The 12,561-nt window shown below is 40.9% G+C and overlaps 1 protein-coding gene across 1 annotated transcript in view; it reads right to left on the bottom strand.

Annotated features, from left to right (window-relative positions):
- Positions 1-11,300, bottom strand: part of gli1 (GLI family zinc finger 1) — a 57,322-nt gene extending 46,022 nt beyond the window's left edge. The window contains exon 1 of the mRNA XM_028576574.1: positions 10,978-11,300. The gene's annotated coding sequence lies outside the window, so the exon portion shown is untranslated. The remainder of the gene's footprint in view (positions 1-10,977) is intronic.
- Between the last annotated feature and the right edge of the window lie 1,261 nt (positions 11,301-12,561).

The following is a 12,561-nucleotide window of genomic DNA, read 5'->3' as shown; positions in this document are numbered from 1 at the left end:
TCTGTTAACTATTTGAGGCATTTTATAGACAAAATGATTAACCAATAATGAAAATAACTATTTGTAGCCCTAGAACTTTTTCATCCATCACTTACATTACATTCAAATAGTTTAGGAAAAGATCTCTTTACGGTCAATCGAGACAGGAGGAACAATCACATCATCTTGTGGACCTGTGAGCTGAATTTTGCAAAATTCAAAATTGAGATTTGGGCATTTGGAAACCAAACATTATATCAGTCTTTACATTCTCTCCAAACATGCTGAAACTTTGAGGCAAGTGTAACCATTCCTCCCCAAACAGAAGTTCTCCACAGTGGCACAGTCGCGGTGTGAAACCCACCACAGCCATCACGCCTGCATCCATCCAGTCACAACATGTAGGTGAGCCATTTCTCCGGGTCTTCTCCAGGAGAAATGACCTGCAGGGAGCTTTGTGTGTGGCCAACGACAGTGGTTACTGATGCTAAAGAAACAACAAGCTGTCTAAAGATTTTAGCATCAAGAACAAGTGTTAAACCAACAGCTGTGTTGCCACGTCACTTCACTCCTCTGAAATTTGACTATAAGATGAAGATTTACATGTCTTTGCCTAGCTTTGTCTGTCAAAGCACTTTGTAAAACTGTTTTTAAAGGTGCTGTATGAATAAAGTTATCATTATGATGAGCTTCTTCTCTTCTCAGCATAACGCTATAAATACAATATACTGTATGTGGCTTTTTAACCATGGGCTGTTCTTATACATGGGAGGCCATGTTTCATGTTTCACCACACACATTTTAACCATGTGTGTCTTAGAGTCCTTCTTTACTGGCTCTTTTTGTTAGTTATTGGCTACCAGGAAATGAAGGCCCTCCTCGTGTAATTAATGGGCACAATTATATAATTGAGGAGTGGTCTACAGTCTGCTGCAAATAGGACCAGATTTCCCACGGCCCGAGAAATTCAGTTGATCTGATCACTTACAGTGGGGTCAGTGCCCGTACCAAGACCTAGCTCGCCCCCACACAGCTACCCAGACCCTCTTTTCTTTCTCTTGTAAATAAAGACTTAATGGTTTACAAGCCTTCCAATAACCGTAATACCTTCAGAGCGAATTAGCTCACAGAGCAGCCAGACGCACAGGCTGGAATGAACCAAGACTGCTGGGAGGAAGAAATACACCCACATTTCTTTTCTTTATAAAGCAGAGTTTTTATGTTTTAACTTCAAGGATAATATGCATGTTGTGATTAAAACCTTGACAAAAATTTTAAGATAAATGATCCCTGCTCATACTAAAGCAACTGCTTGTTTACTTCCTCCTGGCCTCTTATTGTCGTAGTGGGTATGCATGCATGTGTGTGTGTGTGTGTGTGTGTGTGTGTGTGTGTGTGTGTGTGTGTGTGTGTGTGTGTGTGTGTGTGTGTGTGTGTGTGTGTGTGTGTGTGTGTGTGTGGTTTAAGTTAAAATGTTTGCTATGCTGCAAGGCTGATTTACATGCTGCTGATGTCATCCCCTAGCTGTGTATTCAGCCCTGCACTGTTACTCCCTGTTTTTCTAACATGAGGAAGAACTCAAAATTAGGCATAGTTTCACTAGTTACGTTAGACAATCTGTTAAAATTCAAGTTAGAAATACATTTTTAGTACCACAGGATTCTTTCTACATTTTACTTTTTATTATATGTAATGTTAAGCTGACACCACTACGAGCGGCTTATATCAAGCCCTGAATCTCCACTGTGGAACTGCCTGATAGCTGGTTGTTGAGTGAGTTACTCTGCTTCATCCTAAACATCACGGAATCTATTCGAAGGCTAGATGTGGGCCCGGATCTTTCTCATGCTGAGCAAAACAAACAGTCACTGCTGGCATGAAATACAGAGGAGACAGAATTATGTCTTATCAGATCCACGTTCTTGGGTAGAGATGGGAATTGTTTCTGGAGTACATACTACTTCTTGGGGGGAAATCAGTTTACGCCTAAACTTGATTTAAAGTGTCATTTTTGAAAAAGAACAGAAATCTTTGTTAAAATGAGATAAACCATCTAAAACATTGAAAGTGGTGGCTGCTCAACAAGCAACAGAAAAAGTCAGTCAGTGTAGTTAAGTCAGGCAGGGCAGGGCCAGGCAGTCAGTTAGCCAGTCAGCATGGTTGAGTTGTAAATGTGTTCCAGCAGGAAAAGCCAAGCTTCAGAGCAAGGCGAGCAGTCTGGAGTCGGCAACTTTCCCCTGCTCCAGCTAGCGCACCGCCCTCCCTGCAGCCCACCCAAGAAGCAGCCCATGGGCATAAATTTGAGAGCCTGACTCGCTGCGGATTTAAAACAATCTGCATGTCTCTCTCTCTCTCTCCCTCTCTTTCTCCCTCCTCCACACTCACTATGAAATGTTTCTCTCGTTCCCCCTTTACTCTCTTTTGCCCTTCTTTCCTTTCCAACAAATTCCACTGTTAATGAAAATGGAAAGCTCTTTCTCAACGTGTGCCAATAACATTATTTTTCTAAAGATGTAATTAAGTTTGCAAATATGCAGCAAATGCACAGGAACTGTATTTTTCAGGAGGAATTCTTCATCTCTACTGTAAAAGAGACGGCAGCAAATCTTTGTTGAAACAAAGTTAATTACATCTCACAAACTTCCAATAGTTTATTGTTTCCTGAAGGGAATTATTTTCTCAATAACAGTTTCAACACAAAGTTAGACTGCTAGTTTCCATTTACGTTTTATGGCACCGGACCACAGGGAACATAACTGTAAACAATATTTGATGCTACAGAGGAAAGCATCCAGTCAGTTCACTTCAGTTTAGGCTATCACAAAACCAACAAAACAAGCATACCACATCAATTTTGTTAATCACGTGCTGCAGAGCTCTTCAGCCTAAATGAGTTTGGTTTGGCCGCAGATGCTTCTCTTCGACGGAGGATTTATCATCATTTCTGCTACGAAAACAATCAGATGTTACTTTTGAATTAAAATGAAGGTGCAGAGTTTAATGAGTCATCAGTGAGAGTCTGCACCTTTCCACACAAAGCCTGAAGTCTGATCAAAGCGCTCTGCAGACCGAATGTCATGTCAAATCTGTCGTAGTAAATATGAGGCAGTTTGACTGAGGGTGCAGTTACCTTTGACACACAGCAGATTCATGTCAGCGTATCGGTGACGGCTCTGCCTGCATTTGGCTTGCAGTGGTAGTAAGTCATGTGCGTGTGTCACTGTGCTACGTCCATGCATGTGGACTGACTTCCTGTTATGGCATCTGATCTGGTTAACGTGGCATCAGCAAGCCACTGTAGCTTCTCACAACTGTCACTTACTTACAGAGCAGGGAAACAGGAATAGAAAAAGACGCAAGAGGCCGAGCAGAGGAGGAGCAGAGAGAATGGGAATGAGGAGGGAGATTTATTCAGAACTGGAAACATTTGGAGGAGAAGAAAATACAAAGAGAAAGAAGCTTCATCTTTTATTGTGGTTTTAGAAGGCTGACCACACTATTCCTTTCTCATGAACATGCAGTACGAGGCGAATGCGGTTTGGGTCATCCATTGTTTAAATTTGAGTTCTGACTCTATAAATCTGGAACGTATTGCGATTTGCTTCATTTTACTTCAAAATATAAACAAGTGGGTGGATGCACCTGAGCTCCATTTACTCGCTCTTTAAAATCTGAAATGGCTTTTTACACAAAGTTTACACAGCTGAGAATATGCTGTCTTGCACATTTTATTTTGGAAATTTTGGAATTGCTTGATCTATCCTTTACAAGATCTTTACAGGTACATCATTACCCCACTGCCCAGTCTCCTAGTATCAAAACTCGACTGAAATGTGTCCTTAACGCCGAGTATCGAACACTTGTCAAATATCTAAAGTTGGAATTGAATGATCGGACACATTTGTAGACTTGTTTAGCTTTTCTTTGATATTTCCTGATCTAGTTCTATATGTTTAACACTGATCAGTTGAGTGAAAGAACATGTTTATATTTCTAAAACTAAGGTATTGAAAATTATTGCTTTGCTATCAGTACTGAAACTCAGGTATAGTATTCTGCCCTACAAAGCAAAAAGGCAGTAACTACGCAGAGTGCAGAACTGAGAAAAATGACTTTAAAGTTATCCTGTCATCCAGCTAAGTAGTTGTAGGTAGATTATTGGACATGTGGCTGTTTTTGTTACTTTATATTAGCTTATTCTTTGTACATCCTCATATTTAATTTGATATTTTACCCCTATTTTGCAGTTACTGTATTCTTGCTTTGTATTACTTACCAAAAACGTGGCACCATACCAAGGAAAAAGGCAGTAACTACAGATTCTCCCAAAACTATTTTGCCACAACTTGGGCTCTGGGTGTGTTAGATACACTGTATTTGAAATAATTGGAACCATTTGTTTTCCTGAACATGGATATACCAAAACCAAAACTAATTTGACCATTTTAGGTTAATATAATTAAGGGGAATCCAAATTAAATATATAATTTTATATTCAGAAGAAGAAACCGTGCAAAAAATAAATGCTTAGGAACAGGAACCAATGTGTTTGAGCCTGAGAGCTAAGGGGGGCGTAAATACCTGCCGGCTCGCTCTGCAGAAGTTTGTTTTTGTTGAAAGCATGGATGCTTACAGTAAAGAGAAGATGTCAGTTTTGCTCACAACTCGCTAACTTCTCTAAACAGTATTTGAATATTTTTCCACCGCTGGTTGGATTATAACTTTGTGACATGAACAACAAAATGATGACATGGCATCGGCGATGATGTGAAATTACAGAGGATAAAGTTACAGCTAGGAGCAGGGAGGATCAGGGGCAGGTAAGCAAAGCTATTTAAAACATCGCCTGTTAGCATAATGCTATCTGAATGGACCTCTGGCGGCTGACAGGTGTTTATATTGTGATAGCCTAGCCTCTAAATATTTAATTTAATAAATAAATTTGTGTGAAGTTAGAAGGGTGAAATCGCAAATGTTAAAACCGTCTCGTGAGGATGCCGCGAAATCCGCTGTGTGTTCACCATGGAAACAGTAACTTCACTGCGCAGAAAAACGGTTATTTTTTGTTAGGTAAAACATAACAATAATACAGTAATGGATGTTACTGAACTCTTGCTTTGTTTGACTAGGGCTTTTTGCAGTTACTGTACAAACGACTACCATTTTTCTCCAAAACGACTTGAGATAAGATGTTTTGTCACATAACAAAGGATGCCTTTAATGTCATGAAAATGATAATAACTCATTTTTTGACCAAAAATGCAGTTACTGCCTTTTTGCTTTGTAGGGCAGTATTGGCATTGGCAAGAAAAAAAAAGAAAAAGAAAAATAATAATCAGACCTAATAGGCACTCACTGCTGGTGCCGACTGGTGCTGCGTCAAATATCAAGAAGCTCTCAGCCCTTGTGTGCAGCTGCATCGTTGTGCATATCTAAACGTAAAACATGCTGCATACCACTAGATGAGTGATCACAAATATCTGGGTTACTTTATAGATTAAAATGCCTAGATACTTGTTGTGTACATTAAAAAGAGTGTGTGGTATGTGGAACTGCCAGTTGCCCAAGAACACCTGCCAAGCCAAGGATCTTCTGATGTTATCTCATCTCAGATAACAGACTTGTTGTCCAAAAGGCTCATCACAAACACACGCTAGCATCTGCCTCTGTCTCTCTCTCGCTTCATAGAAGTCGGAAATAATTATTCCAGCAGTAAAATGTAATAGCTCATCACATAAAACGGCGCTGGGAAATTTAGTGGCTTACATACAAACTGCTAAGGAGGAGTAATCTACACCTCTCTACTTAAAAGTTCAAATGAGTTATCGCAGTTGTGTTAGAGAGGGAAGAAAAACGAAAGCATCTTTAATCTGGAGCAGGGTTTCATCCAGATGTTTCTTTATGTTGAACTCAAAAGGCTTCAAATGATATCACATCAAAACTCTCAGGATGACCCCTCCTGGCTGACAGCATAAGGGAAACACTGGTCTTATTGGTGGACGTCAGAGAGACGCAGGCAGTGAGGAGGGTGAGTGTCAAGACCCTTGCGTTGTAATTACACTGATGATGGCAGCACCCAAATGCACCGCGGCTATGGCAACCTGGTAAAATAACAAAACACCGCCCCCTCTTCACTTTCTGCCTGCCGACAGGACAGCACACCGTGAGTCATCAGCGGCTGAGAACACACACATTGAAACACACACACACACACACGGCCAAAGACAAGTGGACAGCCAATCTTGCAAGAATATAAATACTCTGCATGCACAAACACACACCTGCAAACAGCTCATTAATGCTGTTGTCACTTGCACTTTAAAGCTTTGATTCACTTTTATCAAACAACTGAAAATCACAGGATTTTTTTTCCCTCTGCCTCCTCCACAGATGCGGCTAATGTTTCGCCTTTGTCATCTACAGCCGACCACCATGTCTCAAAGAAAACCCAACCACAGGCCCATTGTAACAAACACAGCTAAAGTAACAGTGAGAAATGAGTAAGTATCAGTGTGGGTTGCTGCTGCATGTGAGAGCAATTCACAATCTCTCCTGGATCCTATTAGCATTAGTTTGATTTCTAATATCAACCACATGAGATGGTAGTTAACAGTCAGCATGCCTAACTGCTTTTACACATGCACACACACCAACTTATCAAAAACCACCACCCTCATTCAAAGAAGGAGGAGGGAGGGACAATGGGGAATGGAACGACTCCGCCTCTTGCTGTAGCAATGCTTAAATCTGTATAACACACACATATTCCCACAGGAACACACAAAAACCCTGCATTTACTGTAAAATCCAAGCTGCCTGCTGCGCCACATGTGACTTGATCTTTGACAGGGCCACCTTGTACTGTGGCTCAGTGGCGGCAAGGCTGCTCAGTGGTTGGCCTGTGTGTACTGAGTACTGGGTTTGAGACCCGGTCTTGGCCTTTGTGTGTGGAGTTTGCATGTTCCCCCATGCGTTTGCGTGGGTTAGTGCTCCGGGTTCCTTCCACCACCAAAAACATGTATGTTAGGTTAGTACTCCTGTCAGTGCCCCCTTAACCAAAAGGCACTGGCTAAATAAGTGGAGTTGGTCCCCGGACGCCCCACGGCTGCCCTCACCCATCCTATGTAGCCTATAAGATGGGTTAAATGTATCGTTAGGATTTTATCAATACAGATACTGTTTATCAATACTGATACTTATTAATACTCTTATCGATACTACTCTCTATAATTTGGTGCAAAAAATAAAGACATGAAAAAAGTCATTTTATATTTACTTTTTTGCAGAAATAAGTTTCCCTGAGTTTCCTGTGTATATATAATGAGGGAGGAGCAATTGCTACAACTATGAGCAATATGGCATTAGTTTTATCTGGTTGTCAGAACAGCTGATTATCTTGTCACTAAAATGAGAACAGCTGGTCCACCTTAAAGTCAGACACCTTAAGTGTCACAGGATGTTGTGGGCACTTTATGTATTAAGGAAGAAATGAAGTGTAAGGGTCTGGGGATCAGCAACCATGTCTCCCTCAAAATACACGTGTATACTACTAATTTGCCATATACATTTTTAGAGAAAATGTATCTGCTACTTGGATTAGGTTCCGTGGCAATGTTTGTTCGATTGAGGGAAGTTCTATGTTTTTTACAACATTGAATTTGTAGTGAGGTGTTCGGGGTCGGAGATCGGAGTTGGCATCATAAATTAAGTTTGGGCATCAAAAGTATGCTGATCCAGGTTTAATAATTTATAGTATTTATTTATTAATGAAATATTAATAAAGTAAACCTGGCATTTCTTGGGAGACAGGGTTTAAGGTCAGGGTGGTGGATGGGAATGTAGATCATCTAACATTCATACGGAAGACCGGAGTTAACCTCTTATTACAGACTATTACTGAATACTTTTTTTAATTCAAACCATAACCAGCATCCTTCCCCTACCTTAATTAAGTGTTTTAGTTGCCTAACGGGAACTGAACTGTATACACTATTTGCCATAACCACAATCTTCTGCTAACCTTAACACCACCGAATCAGAATCATCCAACATCAATGTTCCCTCATTAAAGGTTTGTTTTATAGGATGTCCCGATTGTTGCCAATTCTCAGCTGATGAACAAAGATTACAACTAACTAAAACACATGAACAATCATTTTTCTATTGGTTTGGACTAATTATTTCTGTAGAACAATTTGTCTGATACGCCTTCTAATGGGTGACTGGATGATTTTCAGAATATTCCCCATGACTGCAACATTTCCCCTTTCTAATATTTGTGCCCTTTGGCTAATGTGAGTCAAGCTTTCTAAAGTGGCTAATGCCTTTGCCCTTTGGTGTCATTCATTCTCATTCCAGCATCATTTCATGTGTTCAATGTTACATGTCTAGAAATAGGGATGCTCATTGGTGCAATCGGACCTCATGCAACTATTTTGGACAGTGAAGACAGAATACTGGCACATAATAGCTGTGGTTTCTCGTTGTGATATTCCGATGGTTCCCATGGGATAAAGTTTGGCTCAATTATAACCAAAACCCAACAACCCACGACCAGAATCAACTCACTCTGGATTCAGTGAACAATGTCCATGAATGACGACACACAATGTGAGTAAAGCCTTGCAGCAGTTTGAAAACAACACAAACTCTATCCGATGAACCAAAATAACCTTCAAATACCAGACCCTGACACCGGCGAACTGTGGAAGCCTTGAAGTATGGGTGGAAAACATAAAGATGAGAAGAGAAAAGAGTAGCAGGGGAGAAAAGACAGAGAAAGAGAGTTTGATTGTGTGTGTGTATGTGTGTGTGTCTGTCTTTGCTTATGTGTCCTTTGGAGCATCCCCAGGCCTGTCTACTCTGTTCTCTCAGCGGCTGAAGCTGATCTGCTCCGCACTGTGAGCCTACATGGTTTTAGCCAGGGCCGGCACAGACAGACAGCTGCTATTAAACCCTGATTGTTTCAGGTTCACAGGGTGTGAAAGGGTCTGATTGAGGGGCTGTGATCCCAGTGAGGGTGGTCTTTCTCCCCCACTCTCCCTCCCCCCCTCTTACCTCCCTCTCACTGGAAGATGGGAGGAGAGTGTTGGGGAAGAGGATTGGTGGGGGGGGGGATTGCGGGCATCACGTGACACATGCTTCTTGCTGAGCGGACCAAAATGGAATCTGGACAAAAACACACCACTTGTTGCTGCCTGCCTCTGGGTACCAGCGTGTCATGTAGGCGGCCAACGCACATAAATGAAACAACATCATTAATGCCAGAGAGCTACGAGGAGTCTAGATATGTTGTATTCCAGATCTGGCTATAAATGTTGCTTAAGTGTACAAATCTTCCACCAACTTTTGCTTGGACTAACAGGAGAATTAATTCATCCCACTAAATCCAATCGTATTCAGCCTGATAGAGACTTATCAGTTCTCTGATATGGTTGTGATAAACCACATCAGTCCTCTCCTGTGACTGGATAGGAGGACAGTTGTTTCCTGTATGGTCTGTTTGTTTAAGAGCATTCCCATTAAGGAGCCTTTTGGCCTTAACACACTTGATAAAGACCAGGCAGGGTGAGGAAGCTCCCCTGCAGAGCTTTTCACACGACATGGCCAAAGGACAAGTGCACTTTCCTCCTTCGAAACTCTCAACCGTCTCAACCTTGAGAAGGGCCCGAGTGCTTCTCTGTAAAAAGCTGAATCCCTGCTGTTTACATGACTGTATTTTCGGTTTTCCTGTAATCAAACAAAATTTCTGAGCTGTTTACAAGATTGTTTTCCAGCACACACAAGACAGTTCTCATCACATGGAAACTAAAGTTTCACAAAACATAACTTCCTGCCCAATGCCTCAGTTGAAAAAATAAATTATTTGGAACATAATCCACAATTTTACTTAAAACGTTCCAAATAAATGATTGTCTTTCCCTCTCATGTTTTTGGAGATCTAAAGGCCCTTTGTGGCTTACAAATGCACTCTCTCTATGTGTATGTGAGTGTGTCTGTGCAAATACTGTTTAGGGAGGTTGTGAGTTTGTGTGCTGAGCACTTCTCACTGTCACTTTGGAATAAATAAGTGTTTGGCTGTTCTATTGAGTCCAGTGTTGACGCTCTCCAGCCCAGGGCCACTACATAAAGACCAGCAGCCTAATCTTCCCACATTAGCAGCTACAGTCACCTCATATAATTAGATTAGATTCAATAATCTATCTCAGATTAGATATGGATTACGGGAGGCTTCAATGCATGTTTATTTTAGCCAAAAGAAAAGCAAAATGCAACAAAATATTCAGCCAGCTTTTGCCAGAGCTTTATCACTCCTGCAGCCTCACACAGAGCTCAGTGATGATGTTGTTTTGTGGGTGTCCTGACAGAAACTCACATTTGGAAAAGATATCGGCACCTCAAGTATTTCAGGTTACAAGAAACAGCTGTTCTCGGATGGCCCTGCGATCCTCGGCTGTGCCAGATGATTTTAAACCGTGCTTGTAGTCAGACCCTTAAAAAAGCACTCCCCCCGAGAGATATAACGTATACATGCAGGAAAATGTACATTGTTTATGTCTAAACTCGTACGTGACAGTATATTGTCCAAAGACAGGACCAACGCTATTCTGCAACGAGGAGGAATGAATCCACAAAAACCGGCGTATCACAGTGGCTGACTAAACATATTTTGCTCGGTCAGTTGAAATATTATGCAACTCAATTACTGAAATTTAGAGTGTACAGGAAGAGTAAACCAGCCTTATTAATGTAAGTCAACGTGTAAAAGTCACGCACAATCACCTGAAGAGATAAAGCCAAAAGAGGACGTACTAAACCTTCACTAATGACATAATAACACAACTGCAAGTTGTTTGACCACTTCAGAAAGTACGACAGTGATTATAATAGTGCCGAATAATTATACACAGCGTTCCAACCACGAATAAACTCGTAATTAGCCATTCCAATGGTCGCCTGTGATTTGAAAAGTGAATATGAATCATCAGCACTACTTACCTCAGGTTAATGCAGGAACACTCAGCATGAAACTGTTGGACTTGATTCCCAGAGTCCTTGGAAGAGCTCAGTGTCCAAGGACTGCGAAAGTCTGAATTCCCAGTAAAGCCTCCCTTCTCTCTCTTTCTCTCGACTTTCTGGCAAGACGCACTCGGATGGAGATGATTGAATTCTTCACAGAAACCGACGCTTTATCCTGTTTCAGACGTGCTTTTCCATAGCCTTTTACTTCAGAGTCACTTTACGCAAACGGTGACAAAATTGAACCCCATGTTCGGGCTATGGAGTCCCTCAAAGCGCCCTGGAGTTTCTTGCACAGCCAATGCGGGAATGCGCACCCCCTTCTCCTCCCTCCCTTTCTCCACAGTCTGGACCACCCCGAAACAGGAAGTTCACTTTTTGTTTTTCTTAAAAAAGGACCATGCTGCCTCAGTTTTCCCCTCACTACACTGCACTACAGATTATCCACCAGGCTGTTATATGTTCAATTCCTCGCCCTTTTTCTTTCTGAGTAGGCTAAGTACAAGTATTGCTTTTATATCGATATATAGTTAATATATAAGTAAAGACATTACAGCATGCATATGTTTATAAAAAAGAATTGCATGGACATGGCTGTGTCTATATTAAGTGCGTTCCTATCAAGTAATTGGGATAATCTATCTATAAATGTTTTTGTTTACTTTAATGGTGTAACTTCATAGCAGTATGCTCGAGCAGCGTGTGTGGCTGGCTACGTGTGGGGATGCTGCAGATTGCTGCGCCTTGCCAGTAAAATCCACCACAAAACCTGGACTGGAGTTCAGTCTGCAGCTCGGGACCTGTGCCACAGGCAGAGGAGGGAGAAATACTCAGATCAAGTAGAAATGTCACAGTGTAGAAATACTCTGGTACAAATAAAAGGCATGCATTTCGAAATTGTGAAGGTACAAAGGTATCAGACCAAAAGTAAAATTACTCATTCAGCAAAATATCCCGCATTTCCGAATAATGCTTATTATATTATATAATTACACACATATATAATACATATTATATTAATATTGTGTTATAATTATTGAGGCATTGATGTGTAGGCTACATCACTCTAATGTTACAGCTGGTAAAGGTGGGGCTAATTTGAATAGCTTTCTAAAGGCCTACTGCTGTGAATTTGCCCCAGAGGGCCGATTAAGTATTATCTCGATACAACATAATTTATTTGGTGATTATATTTTGAATTGTTAATTTAAATCTGCAAAGTAACTAATGTCAGTTAAATGTAGTGGAGTAAAAAGTCAAATATTTATCTCTGAAATGTAGTGGAGTAGAGGCATGAAGCAGAAAATGGAAATAGTACAAGCAACTCAAAATTGTACTTAAGTAAGCTATGGTACTAGAGTATTGGAAAATGTACATAGTTACTTATTTCTGTTTTACATCGAGAACATATGCAATATATGTATACACAAAACCGATTATTACAGAGAATTTGCACCTCTAAAGCAGGTCTTGCATTTGCAATAGCGTGGCCCTGTGTCAAAATATAGTTCTAACACTTGCACTATTTCAGTCAAAAGTGTTCCTATGGTGCATATATATGTG

Source organism: Perca flavescens, chromosome 4 (genome assembly GCF_004354835.1).
Source record: "Perca flavescens isolate YP-PL-M2 chromosome 4, PFLA_1.0, whole genome shotgun sequence".
Lineage (NCBI taxonomy): Eukaryota > Metazoa > Chordata > Actinopteri > Perciformes > Percidae > Perca > Perca flavescens.
Note: the sequence above shows the minus strand (reverse complement) of the source record. Positions and strands in the feature narration are given on the sequence as shown.